General features: G+C 45.6%; 1 protein-coding gene across 2 annotated transcripts in view; it reads right to left on the reverse strand.

Annotated features, from left to right (window-relative positions):
- Positions 1 to 13,288, reverse strand: part of XPO1 (exportin 1) — an 81,115-nt gene that overhangs the window by 37,854 nt on the left and 29,973 nt on the right. The gene's annotated exons all lie outside the window — the stretch shown is intronic.

Below are 13,288 nucleotides of genomic sequence, written 5' to 3' on the forward strand. Positions count from 1 at the left end.
GGACTACACTTCTATCCCGATAAAACATGAATTCAGATATAACGTGGTAAACCAGCGCTCTGGGGGGCAGGGCTACACGCTCCAGCGGATCAGTGCATCCGGCTCCGACACACTCCTCTGAGTGGCGTTTTAAGGGTGCCTGGCCGGGCCGAGGGGATGGATAAGGGGCAGAGGGTCTCAGGGGATGGTCAGGGGACAGGAAGCGGGGGGGTTGGATGGTTTGGAGGTTCTGGGTGTGTGGTGATCAGGGGATGGGGAACGGGGGTGTTGGCTAGGGAGTAGAAGTCCCGGGGGGCCTGTCAGGGGGTGGAGGTGTGGATAGGGGTCGTGGCAGTCAGGGGACAGGGAGCCGGGGGGTTGGGTAGGGGGTGATTAGGGACCGGGGGTATGGGGAGGATCCTCTCTGGAGGGGGCGGTCAGGGGACAAGAAGCGGGGGAGGGGGTGGACAGGCTGGGGGTTCTGAGGGGACAGTCAGGAGGTGGGAAGTGACTATTAACGGAAATGCTCGAGGCCAAAGGAAGTTCGATACAATGTGGTAAGATTTTTTGGCTCCCCAGGACTGTGTTATATCAGGGTAGAAGTGTAGTGTACTTTGATTAAAATAGCAGCATTCATATTACACAAGGAATGCTTCTCATCAGAGAGCCACTGAACTTAAACCTTTTCCAGTTGCTTTGAGAGACTTGTCAGATTACAGGCTGACACTACTGTCACATCCTCAGTGGAAATCTGTCTTGCTCCAAGAACTATCACTATCAAAAAACCCCCAACCAATCAAAACAAAAAAACCCCATACAAACCAAGAACTGAATCAAAGCTAAGGAACCTTTTCCATTACTTAGCCAACATGATTGTCTCAAACACAAGGCCATCCGTTGAGTCTATACAAGAGGAAATAAATTGACTACTGAGGACATAATTTAGTTCATTTCTTGTCTTCCAATAGTTAAAATTGAAGATCCAAAATTCAAACCAATAGCCTATACTTGTGAAAGAGGTTGAGCATAATTTGCTGCATGAGGATGATTGTTAATTGTGGAAATAAAGTCATGGAAGACAGAACCACTGAAAACAAAGTGTTGTATTTAGAATTGATTTCTGCACTTCAGTCCAGCAAACTTGGCATCAGAAATGCTCTCAGCTCATTTGGATAAATTTGGCTCAAGCTTTGTAGTAGTTTAGATGCTGAAAAAGCAAGTACATTGGTAGAAGTGTTTTGATATATTAGAGCAAATACACTTATGTTTCACAGAATAGTTTTCCATTTTGGATAAAGTTTATGTCTGTGTTTGAGGAATAACTGTAATTAAACACATCACATGGGATGTATTTTATTTCAAACCATTCTTCTCCCTGCCCCCCCCAAGATTGGGTAAACCACAACCCTGAGTTCCATCCCTTTTTATCAAAGCCAGATTTTATCCTAACAAAATCCAAGTCAGCTATTCATTTAAATACCTACTGAATGCCAAACCAGAAGAAGATACAGTACTACTTTGTTCAAAAATGCATTTTAGTAGTACAATCTACGCCAAGGTTGAAACTTAAATTGTTACCACCACCACCACCAAAGCTGGTTTAAGGTCACTATGAGACCTTTATTCATCAAGAGTTGACCTATAACATGAACAGATTGCTAGAAAATGCAAACTTTGATCTCAAAGATTTTTGTTGGTATGAATGCTATATTCCACACACACCTCAACTGCTTCACTGTCTCAAAACAAATTTGCACACCACACCGCAAAATCCTAGATCCATTACTGTCCCCATGTCAGTGGGAGAAAACCCACGAGATGGTTTGGGGCCGGAGAGGAACAAGCTGTTTAGTCCAAACAGCTTGCAAGCTCAGCCAGAGCAATTTTTATGCATAAACTTAAGGAAATTTCCTGTCAAAAAAGCATTAAGCTACAGTGAATGCTGTAAATTTGTGTTACCTGAAGGAAAAACCCTTGAACATTGTGATCTTCATAGAAAGTCACAGTCAGCACTAAAGGTCACCAACCAACTTAAGTTTGTCATGAATCACCTAAGTAATGCTGGGTCAGACCAATGGGCCATCAAGCCCAGCATCCTGTCTGCGACAGTGGCCAGTGCCAGAAGCTTCAGAGGGAATTAACAGAACCCTGTTGCCCAGTCCCAGCTTCTGGCAATCAGAGATTTAGGGACATCCAGAGGATGGGGTTGTGTCCCTGACCATCTTGGCTAATAGCCATTGAGGGACCTATCCTCCATGAACTTATTTAATTCTTTTTTGAACCTCATTGTGCTTTTGGCCTTCAAAACATCCCCGGTTGACTGTATGCTGTGTGAAGTACTACTTTCGTATGTTTGTTTTAAGCCTGCTGCCTATTAATCTCATAACTATTGTGTTATGTGACAGGATAAATAACATTTCCCTATTCACTTTCTCCATACCATTTGTGATTTTATGGATCTCTATCATATCCCCTACTAGGGGTCTTTTTTTTTTTTTCTTTAATAAGCTGACCAGTCCCAGTCTTTTTAACCTGTCCCTGTATGGAAGTTGTTCCATACCACTTATTTTTGTTGCCCTTCTTGGTACCTCTTCCAATTCTAAAATATCTTTTTTGAGATGTGGAAACCAGAAGTGCACACAGTATTCAAGGTGCGGCCATACCATGGATTTATATTTTGGCATTCTGATCCCTTTCCTAATGGTCTCTAACAAAGTTAGCTTTTTTGAATGCCACTACACATTGAGCAGATGTTTTCAGAGAATTATGCACAATGACTGATCTTTCTCTTGAATAGTAACAGCCACTTTAGCCCCTGTCATTTTGTCTATATAGTTGGGATTGTTTTTTCCAACGTGCATTAGTTTGCACTAATCAACACTGAATTTCATCTGCTATTTTGCTGCCTGGACACCCAGCTCTGATAGATCCATTTCTCAGTCAGCTTTTGACTTAGCTACTTTGAGTAGTTTAGTGTCTCTGCAAACTTCGCCACCTCACTGTTCACCTTTTTTTCAAGATCATTTATGAGTATGTTGAACAGCACAGGTCCCAGTACAGATCCTTAGGGGACCCCACTATTTACCTCTCCACTGTGAAAACTGATTTTATACCTATCCATTGTTTCCTATCTTATAATCAGTTATTGATCCATGAAAGGACCTTCCCTCATATTCCATACTGCTTAATTTGCTTATGAGCCTTTGGTGCGAAACCCTGTCAGACCCTTCTGAAAGTCCAACTACACTGTATCAACTGGATCACCCTTGTCCACATGCTTGCTGATACCCTCAAAGATTTTTCATGGATTGGTGAGCCATGATTTTCCTTTACAAAAACCATGTTGATTCTTCCCCAACATATTGTGTTTATAGGTCAAATCATTCTGTTCTTTACTATAGTTTCAACCAATTTACCTGGTACTGAAGTTAGGTTTACTTGACTGTAATTGTCAGGATCACCCCTGGAACCGCCCCCCTCCCTTTTTTTTTAAAAATCGGCATACATTAGCTATCCTCTAGTCATCTGGTGTAGAAGCGGATTTATGCGATAGGTTACAAATCACAGTTACGAGTTCTTTAATTTCATATTTGAGTTCCTTCAGAACACTTGGGTGAATACCATCTGGTCCTGGTGACTTATTACACAGTTTAATTTATCAATTTGTTCCTAAGCCATCTGACACCTCAATCTGGGGGCAGTTCCTCAGATTTGTCACAGAAAAAGAATGGCTAGGTTGTAGGCACCTCCCTCACATCCTCTGCAGTGAAAACAGATACGCGTATTCATTTAGTTTTTCTGCAATGACTTTGTGTCTTTCTTGAGTGATCCTTTAGCACCTTTATTGTCCAGAGGCCCCACTGACTCCTTGTCAGGCTTCCTGCTCCTGATGTACTTAATTTTTTGCTGTTCATTTCTGTGTCTTTTGCTAGATGTCCTTCAAATTCTCTTTTGGTCTGCCTAATTATACTTTTACACTTGACTTGCCAGAATTTATGCTCCTTTCTGTTTTACTCACTAGTACTGGACTTCCAATTTTTAAAGGATGTCTTCTTGTCTCTAATCACTTTTACTTGGTTGTTTAGCCATAATTTGACAATTTTGATTGATCTTCTTAATCATTGTGATTAATTTTTTTAAAATCACTTGATAACCCTACTTACATTTAATTACCAAGCAGTTTAGCTATGTTTACCTCTTGAACAGATAAAATGGTTACTAACTTTACATAACTGTTGTTCTTTGGAATGTGTTGCTCATGTCTATTCCATGTTAGAAGTGTGGGCGCCACGTGCACCATTGCAGGATATTTTCCCCTCAGTGGTATCTGTCGGGCTGGCTCTAGTACCCTCTGGAGCCATGCACTCATGCACTGGTATAAGGGTGCCATCTGCCACTCACCCTTTCAGTTCTCTATTGCTGGTCAGCTCCAACAGAGGGGTATCAGAGCAGGTCGTGGGCTTAGGAGGTGGGCCTGGAGTTCATGGACATGCTACTGCAACACTGTTTTTCCGAACCGGTCATCTCAAGCTTGTTGAGTGATGGCATAGTGGGATGCAAAGGTATGCATCGATGACCAAGTTTCTGCCCTACAGATGTCTTGGATTGGGACTTGTGCAAGGAACGCCACTGAAGAGGCTTGAGCTCTCGTGGAGTGAGCTGTTAGGATGGCTGGAGGTGTAACACTGGCCTGCTCGTCACAAGCCCAAATACATGCGGTTATCCAGGCTGACATCCTCTGGGGCTGATACCGGAAGCCCTTTCATCCTTTCTACTACTGCTACAAAGAGTTGCATGAATCTTCAAAAGGATGTAGTTCTCTCAATATAGAGGACAAGGGCATGTCTAACATCCAATGAGTGAATCCGCTGATCCTCAGACTTCTTGTGAGGCTTCGGGAAGAAGACTGGCAGGAAAAATAGCCTGGATAGTATGGAATTGTGAAACCACCTTTGGTAGGAAAGCCAGGTGGGGGCACAGTTGGACCTTGTCCCCGAAGAACACTCTGTATGGTGGTTCTGATGTAAGGACCCTGATTTCAGAGACCCTTCTGGCTGAGGTCACCTTCCAAGAGAGAAGTAGTAGAGGGCACAAAACTAGTGGCTCAAAAGGAGGGCCCATGAGCCTTGACAGAATCAGGTTTAAGTCCCAAGGAGGGATCAATTTGCAGACGTGAGGGTAAAGTCTCTCCAGTCCCTTGAGAAACCGGACAGTCATCTCACTGGAGAACACTGACCTGCCGTTCATTGGCAGGCAGAAGGCTGAGATTGCTGCTAAGTGCACCTTGATAGATGCCAGGGCCAGACTTTGCTGCTTCAAATGGATTACGTAGTCCAAGATAGACTGAAGGGAAGAATAAACCAGAGAGACCTCGTTGAGATGCCCACAATGAGAAGCGCTTCCATGTGTCTGTGACGTTAAGTGTAATACTTTCTTACTGAAAGGTGACACTGGGCCAGAAAGAGTTAATTAACTCACAGACTGACATGACCCATGGCTGAACTTTAAAGACTTGTTAGGAAGATATGTAAATAATAGAGCTTTGAATGCAAGCCTGCATTGTTAGGGATAGAAGAGTAGCTGTTTGCTCAGGTCTTGTGTTGTAAGCAAAGAAGTCGTGTCTATTACTATGGCTTTGATTCAAAGATCAAAAAAGGAGTATTAACATTTAGGAAGACACTTGAGTGAAACAGTATTATTGTCTATAGGTCTCTTTGAAGGTTGTGGTAACCTGTATCTGAACTGTATAATGGATAAATTACCCCCTATGCTAATTGCCATGATGTTTGAGAGACGGAAAGTTAAGCCTATTGTTTTCTCAGGCCAAGAGGCTGCTGGAAATATATAAAAATCCTGGGACACGACCCTTCTTCATCTCAGATCTGCTTTGGGTTTCAAGAAGGGGAAACCTTAAGCCATAAGAATTGAGATCCCCAGTCACTGACTAGAGTCACCCTGAATAGAGACATTGAACTATAACCTATGGACTATTTCTAAAAGAATTTTTGGCAACTACACTCACCATCTCTGCTATAAGAAAAGGAGTACTTGTGGCACCTTAGAGACTAACCAATTTATTTGAGCATGAGCTTTCGTGAGCTACAGCTCACTTCATCAGATGTTTACCGTGGAAACTGCAGCAGACTTTATATACACACAGAAATCATGAAACAATACCTCCTCCCACCCCACTGTCCTGCTGGTAATAGCTTATCTAAAGTGATCAACAGGTGGGCCATTTCCAGCACAAATCCAGGTTTTCTCACCCTCCACCCCCCCACACAAATTCACTCTCCTGCCTACAGACAGCCCCTTGCCTACAGACAGCCCCGCAACCTGAAGCAAATACTCACCAACAACCACATACCACACAACAGAACCACTAACCCAGGAACTTATCCTTGCAACAAAGCCCGTTGCCAATTGTGCCCACATATCTATTCAGGGGACACCATCACAGGGCCTAATAACATCAGCCACACTATCAGAGGCTCGTTCACCTGCACATCCACCAATGTGATATATGCCATCATGTGCCAGCAATGCCCCTCTGCCATGTACATTGGTCAAACTGGACAGTCTCTACGTAAAAGAATAAATGGACACAAATCAGATGTCAAGAATTATAACATTCATAAACCAGTCGGAGAACACTTCAATCTCTCTGGTCACGCAATCACAGACATGAAGGTCGCTATCTTAAAACAAAAAAACTTCAAATCCAGACTCCAGCGAGAAACTGCTGAATTGGAATTCATTTGCAAATTGGATACTATTAATTTAGGCTTAAATAGAGACTGGGAGTGGCTAAGTCATTATGCAAGGTAGCCTGTTTCCTCTTGTTTTTTCCTACCCCCCCCCCCCCCCCAGATGTTCTGGTTTAACTTGGATTTAAACCTGGAGAATGGTCAGTTTAGATGAGCTATTACCAGCAGGAGAGTGAGTTTGTGTGTGTATGGGGGTGGGGGGGATGTGAGAAAACCTTGATCTATGCAGGAAATAGCCCGACTTGATTATGTAAAGAGTTGTCACTTTGGATGGGCTAGCACCAGCAGGAGAGTGAATTTGTGTGGGGGGGTGGAGGGTGAGAAAACCTGGATTTGTGCTGGAAATGGCCCACCTGTTGATCACTTTAGATAAGCTATTACCAGCAGGACAGTGGGGTGGGAGGAGGTATTGTTTCATGATTTCTGTGTGTATATAAAGTCTGCTGCAGTTTCCACGGTAAACATCTGATGAAGTGAGCTGTAGCTCACGAAAGCTCATGCTCAAATAAATTGGTTAGTCTCTAAGGTGCCACAAGTACTCCTTTTCTTTTTGCGAATACAGACTAACACGGCTGTTCCTCTGAAACCTGTCATTATGCATCTCTGCTATGTATCTGGACCTCAAGAAATTGAACTCAAGTCTGTATGTATATCAATCTTTCAACCAACTCTCCTTTTTTAATAAATTTTAGTTTAGTTAATAAGAATTGGCTATAAGCGTGTATTTGGGGTAAGATCTAAGTTATCATTTGACCTGGGTCTGGGGCTTGGTCCTTTGATATCAGAACCTTTTTTCTTTTACTGGGGTATTGGTTTTCATAACTGGTCATCCCCATAAGAAGAGCAGTGCTGGTGGCAATACTGGGAAACTGGAGCACCTAAAGGAATTTCTTGTGTGACTTATGGTTAGCCAATGGGGTAAAACCAAAGTACTCTCTGGCTGGCTGGTTTGGCATGCCTTAATAATAAAAGAACACCCAGTTTTGAGCTGTAACTGCCCTGCTCTAAGCAATTTGTCCTGAATTGATACTCCCAGTTGTGTCCTACTAAAGGCCGCATCGTTACAGTGTCCAGGCAGGTAGCCCCAGTGCAAAGCTTCCTACTACCTAGCAAGACCTGTTGAACTTGCTCTGAACAGGCCTGCTCCTCTAGGTTCAGCCATGTAACATCCATGCAGTTAGGTTAAGGAATGCAAGGTTCGGGTGGAGCAACCAGCCATGGTCTTGTGAGATCAGGTCTGGGTGGAGTGGATGCAAAAGAGGAGATGCTACTGATAGGTCCAGCAGCATGCCGAACCAGTGTTGACATGGCCACGCTGGAGCTATGAGAATAACTCTTGCCTTGTTACTCTTGATTCTCAGGAGGACTTTGTGAATCAGAGGGAACAGGGGAAAAGCATGGAGCAGAAGTCCTGTCCATGGGAGCAGAAACGCATCAGAGAGGGGGCCTAGACTGCGCCCAGGCAGCAAGCAAAACTGATGGTACTTCCTGTTCTGCTTGGTCCCCTGGGGAGACTCCCACCTCTGGAAGATGAGCCTGGCGATCTCTGGGTGAAGAGACTATTCGTGGTGAAAAGAGAAGGATCTGCCGAGGCGATCTGCCAGTGCATTCCAGGCTCCCGAAAGGTCTGATGCCTCTAGGCGGACGGAATGCTTCACACAGAAGTCCCATAAGCGGATGGCCTCCTGACACAGGGCAGAGGATCAAACTCCTCCCTGTTTGTTGATATAGAACATGGCCATGGTCTGTCAGAACTTGCACCACCTTGCCTAAGATCTGGGGGAGGAATACCTGACAGGCTAAACGTACAGCCCTGAGTTCCCTGCTGCTTATGTGCAGGGCGAGTTCTTCCTGGGACCATAGGCCCTGAGTCCTTAGGTTGGGAAGCCTTACTTCCACAACCTCGGTCTGACATGTCCAAAACTAGGGAACCAATGGCTATGGGGCTCGAGAGAGCACCCCCCATCAACACTAATCTTGGATCTTTCCATCTGACCAGAGAGGGGAGGACCAGGGGTGGAACAGTGACCACAAAGTCCAGGTAGTGTCTGTTCAGGGAGTAAACTGATACCAGCCACATCTGTAGAGACTTGAGAAGCAGCCTTCCATGCTGAACCATGTAAGTGCATGGAATGCCATGTGCCCCAGCAGCTTGAGGCAAACTCAGGCTGTTGTAATTGGGTGGACTATGATTTTGGATATCAGATCCAACTGTCTGGAATCAGGCCTCTGGAAGAAAGGCTCTGGTCTGGGTTCAGTGAAGCACTGCCCAAATAACCTCTATTCTCTGAACTGGAATAAAAGTTGACTTTTATTCATTTAAAAACAGGTCCAGTGTTCGGAAGGTGGCTTGGGCTATGCTGATGCTGTTCCATATATGAGCCACTGACCGACCCTTGATAAGCCAGTCAACAATGTATGGGTAGACCTGGATGCCTCACCACCTGAGGAAGGCCACTACTAGTGTCATATACTTTGTGAAATCCCGTGGGGCTGTAGACAGGCCAAAGGGGAGAACGATGAAGTGGTACTGGCATTGGTTCACAAGAAATCAAAGAAATCTTCTGTGGCCACAGAAAATAGAAATGAGAAAGTATGTGTCCTTTAAGTTGAGGATAGTGTACCAGCCCCTTGGATCTAGGGAGGGTATAATGAAGGAGAGGAAACCATGCAGAACCTCAATTTCTTGAGATGACTGTTGAGGTGATGTAGGTCGAAAACAGACTGGAGGCCCCCTTGGGATTAGGAAATATCAGGAGTAAAACCCCTTCCCTTTCAAGTCTTCAGCTATTTCCTCCACAGCCCCCAGTTCCAGAAGAGACTATATCTCACGGGCAAGGAGTTGCTCGAGAGAAGGGTCTCTGAAGAGGGATGGGGGTGGATGAAAACTGAGGGTACAGCCAATTGTCACTGTGTTCAGCACCCAGTGGTCCAATGTTATGCAGGACTATGCTGGAGCGAAGTGGGACAGATGGTCCAAAAATAATGGGGAGGCAGGATCTGAAGCAGGAACTGGTATAGTGCCCTCGGACACACCCTCAAAAGGCCTACTTAGGCCCACCGGAGCATCTATGAGACCCCACCTGGGAAGTTGAAGTGGACAGGAGAGGCGGACGCTGCTTGTAACCGCTCCCTTTCTTTTTACAGGGTTCCTGTCTCAGAGGTGGTGCCGAGAAACGAGGTGGTTGTTGGGGCCTGAAGAGCTTTCTGAAACAGATGGCGCGTAGAGGCCCAAGGACAGGAGGGTGGCCCTTGAGTCCTTCGGGCCATGAAGCCTCGTGTCCGATGCTCCAAGAACAGTAAGGAGCTTTCAAAAGGGAGGTCCTGGATAGACTGCTGGACTTCATAAGGAAGTCCCGAGTACTGGAGTCACGTGCAACGCTTCATGGCGACAGCTGAGGTCATTGTCCTGGCTGCTGTGTTGGCTGTGTCCAGAGCCACCTGGAGAGAGGTCACGTCACATTCTTACCCTCTTCGAAGAGGTCACTGAATTCCTGCCTTGAATCTAGAGGCAGAGAGAGTTTTAAAATTTGGCCAGGGAGTCCTACGGATTTTTGTCCTTCTTCCTTGGCACCTTGCTGGTTAGAGATACACAGTTGAAGGCTACCTGTTGAATAAATCTCTCCCCCAAAACAGGCAGGGCGCAAAAAACCTGGACCTATCCCCTCTTGTTGGCTGCCTACACAACCAGATCCCCACAGTGGGGTGTGTGAGCAAGGATAGGTACTTGAACCCACATGCTGGCACATATTTCTTCTCTGACCTCTGAGGTGGGAGCGGGGCGGAGGGGGCGCAGAGAAGGAGTTTGCCAGAGAGCCTTGACTGGACCCAGTAAAGCCTCGTTAATGAGTAAGACCACTTTGGAGGGAGCTGCCACAGCCAGAATGTCAATAAGGCTGTGGGATGTTTCCTTAAGCTTCTCAATTTCCATCCCCATGTTAGCTGCTATCCACTTCAAAAGGTCTTGATGGACCTTGAAGTCATCCTGCAGGAGCAAGCTACTGGGCGCTGAGATGACCTTGTTTGAGGGGGGAGAAGGCGGCAGCGGCAGCTTCCTCAATAACATCCATGGGAGCCACATCCTGTTTGTATCGGGGTTGCGACAAGTGAGAAGGGGTGGTAGCCCACCTCTTCAAGACCACAGAGTGCCATCGACGGGAGGGAGAATCCAGTACTGGGGGAAAACCCCAAGGGTTCCAGTTTGGCCACTGACCCGTTGGCCAGGTGCTGGTGGGGGGAATCTGCTGGGTACCAGTGGTGGTTCTTAGGTTTCCCCTTTGGACTTTGATGAAGGGTCCTCCCTTGGTGACTACAGTGGAGTGGTATACCTCTCTGCCTCCATACAGTGCAGAGAGTCCCGGGACCGGTGGCAGACCGTAAGTTGTGACGACAGGATCAGGGTTGATTTGCCCTTAGAGGGTGCCGGGCGCCCGGTGCCCAGAAGGAGCTCAACGCTCCCTGCTCCCAGTCATCAAAGCCAGCAACTGTCCCATCGGAGTCGGGGGGGTTGGGCGGGGGAGGGAGAAGACGACGGACACGACAGGGGACCGGGAGTGATAGTAAATCCGACTGCTGCAAAGGCTTCTGGCGCTGCGGTGGTTTCTGGGTCTCAGCGGAGGGTCCCGCATCAGACTCAGTGCTCTGGGCGGAGTTGACGGTGCCACCAAGGGACTGAGGGTGGAGTGGCAGTCCAGCACGAGTTGCACTGCGCAGTCTTCCCCATTCTTGTCCTTTTTCTGCACCGGTGAGTGCCCCTCTGTCGGTGCACTGTTTTTTGTCCTTCTTCCTTGGCACCAGAGATGATGAACAAAGCACTCCTCTGGCACCATACCAAAGCCAAAATGCTCACTGCAGAATGGTAGCAACTTGGCTCTGAGGCTGGTCTGAGTGGCTTCCATTAGGATAGCCTTCAGTCTTTTTTCTCTGTCATTTTTGGTGCAGGGTCTAAAGTCCTGACAAATCTGGCACTGGTCCCTTACATGAGTTCTCCTAAGCACTTCAAGCAGATGCAGTGCGGGTCGCTTACAGGCATACGTTTGCTAAAGGAGGCACAAGGTTTGAAGCTCGGGGATTGGGGCATACCCAGCCTCTGAGACGAAGGGAGTCCCTCGACGATAAGCACTAACACTAACTACAAAATCTGTGTACACAAAAAACTATGTTTAAACAACAAACTAAAAATTAGAATCCAGAAGCCGCTGGGAAGAAGCCTTGCCGAAGTAAGCAGGGTCGTTCCAGCAACAGTAAGAAGGAACTGAGTGAATGTGTGGCTGGCAGCACCCCTTACACTGGTACATGAGCATACGCGGCTCCAGAGGGTACTAGAGCCAGCCCAACAGATACCACTGAGGGAAAAATCTCCAGCAATAAGGCACACAGTGTGCACCCTCCCCACCCCCCATATGGAATGGACATGAGCAAACACTTGAACAAGAACCTATGCTCCACTTAGGACTAAATCAAGAAGAGTCTCTCCTCTTGTAGGTTCCAGGACAAGCTGCTCCAAGAAGCAATCATTAACCATGTCTAGAAATTTTACCTCTGCATCCCATCCTGGAGTGACATACACCCAGTCAGTCAATATGGGTATAGTTGAAATCCCCCACTATTATTGGCTTTTGTTTTTATAGCCTCTAATCTCCCTGAGCATCTCACTATTACCATCATCATCCTGGCAGGTGGTCGGTAGTATATTCCTACTGCTATACTATCATCATCAAACACCAAATCTTTTTTTTCTAATATAAAGACCAACCACAAAACTAAAACCCAGAAGACAATTCTGTACTGAAACAATGCACATCAATATACCAGTAACTGAAAACTTAAAAGTAATCTAAATTCACTTATTGATAGACTGACTGAACCAGGGTGCAGCATGTTCTTACAGAGAGGCCATCCTTTAAGGTCAATCAGCTGGAAAAAAAGTCACACTGCTTTTATATAATTTAAATAAACACAAACACTTCCAAGGGTATCATACAGGATAATCTCCAGGGCGATTCCTGGTTTCAGCTGAAAAAATGCATCCTTCTGAATGACTTAGTGAATGAAGTGAGCTGTAGCTCACGTAAGCTTATGCTCAAATAAGTCTGTTAGTCTCTAAGGTGCCACAAGTCCTCCTTTTCTTTTTGCGGATACAGACTAACATGGCTGCTACTCTGAAACCTTAGTTTAGACATGTAACTACCATACCTGAGGCTACAAATTTAACGGACAGGTAAAATATTATGTAACGTACACACTCAAGATGCACTGATTTAGTGAATTTACTACACAACAGCCTGCAGCGTTTTCTGAAGTCCTTATGAACGCTTCCATCAAACGCATTAACTTTTTTTTTTTTTTTTTTTAGAACACAAGCTAGATGAACTTGCAAGGTCAAGTCAATGAGGGCAGGACAAAAACAATGGCGGTTTAGATAATCTCAACTATGCATTTTCATGTTTTCTGATGTTTTTGTTTTGTTTGTCTTAACCTGATCTTCAACTCTTGAATATAATAGTAGCCTGAAAAGACACTCTTCAAGTAACCAATAGATA

Source organism: Caretta caretta, chromosome 3, assembly GCF_965140235.1.
Source record: "Caretta caretta isolate rCarCar2 chromosome 3, rCarCar1.hap1, whole genome shotgun sequence".
Lineage (NCBI taxonomy): Eukaryota > Metazoa > Chordata > Testudines > Cheloniidae > Caretta > Caretta caretta.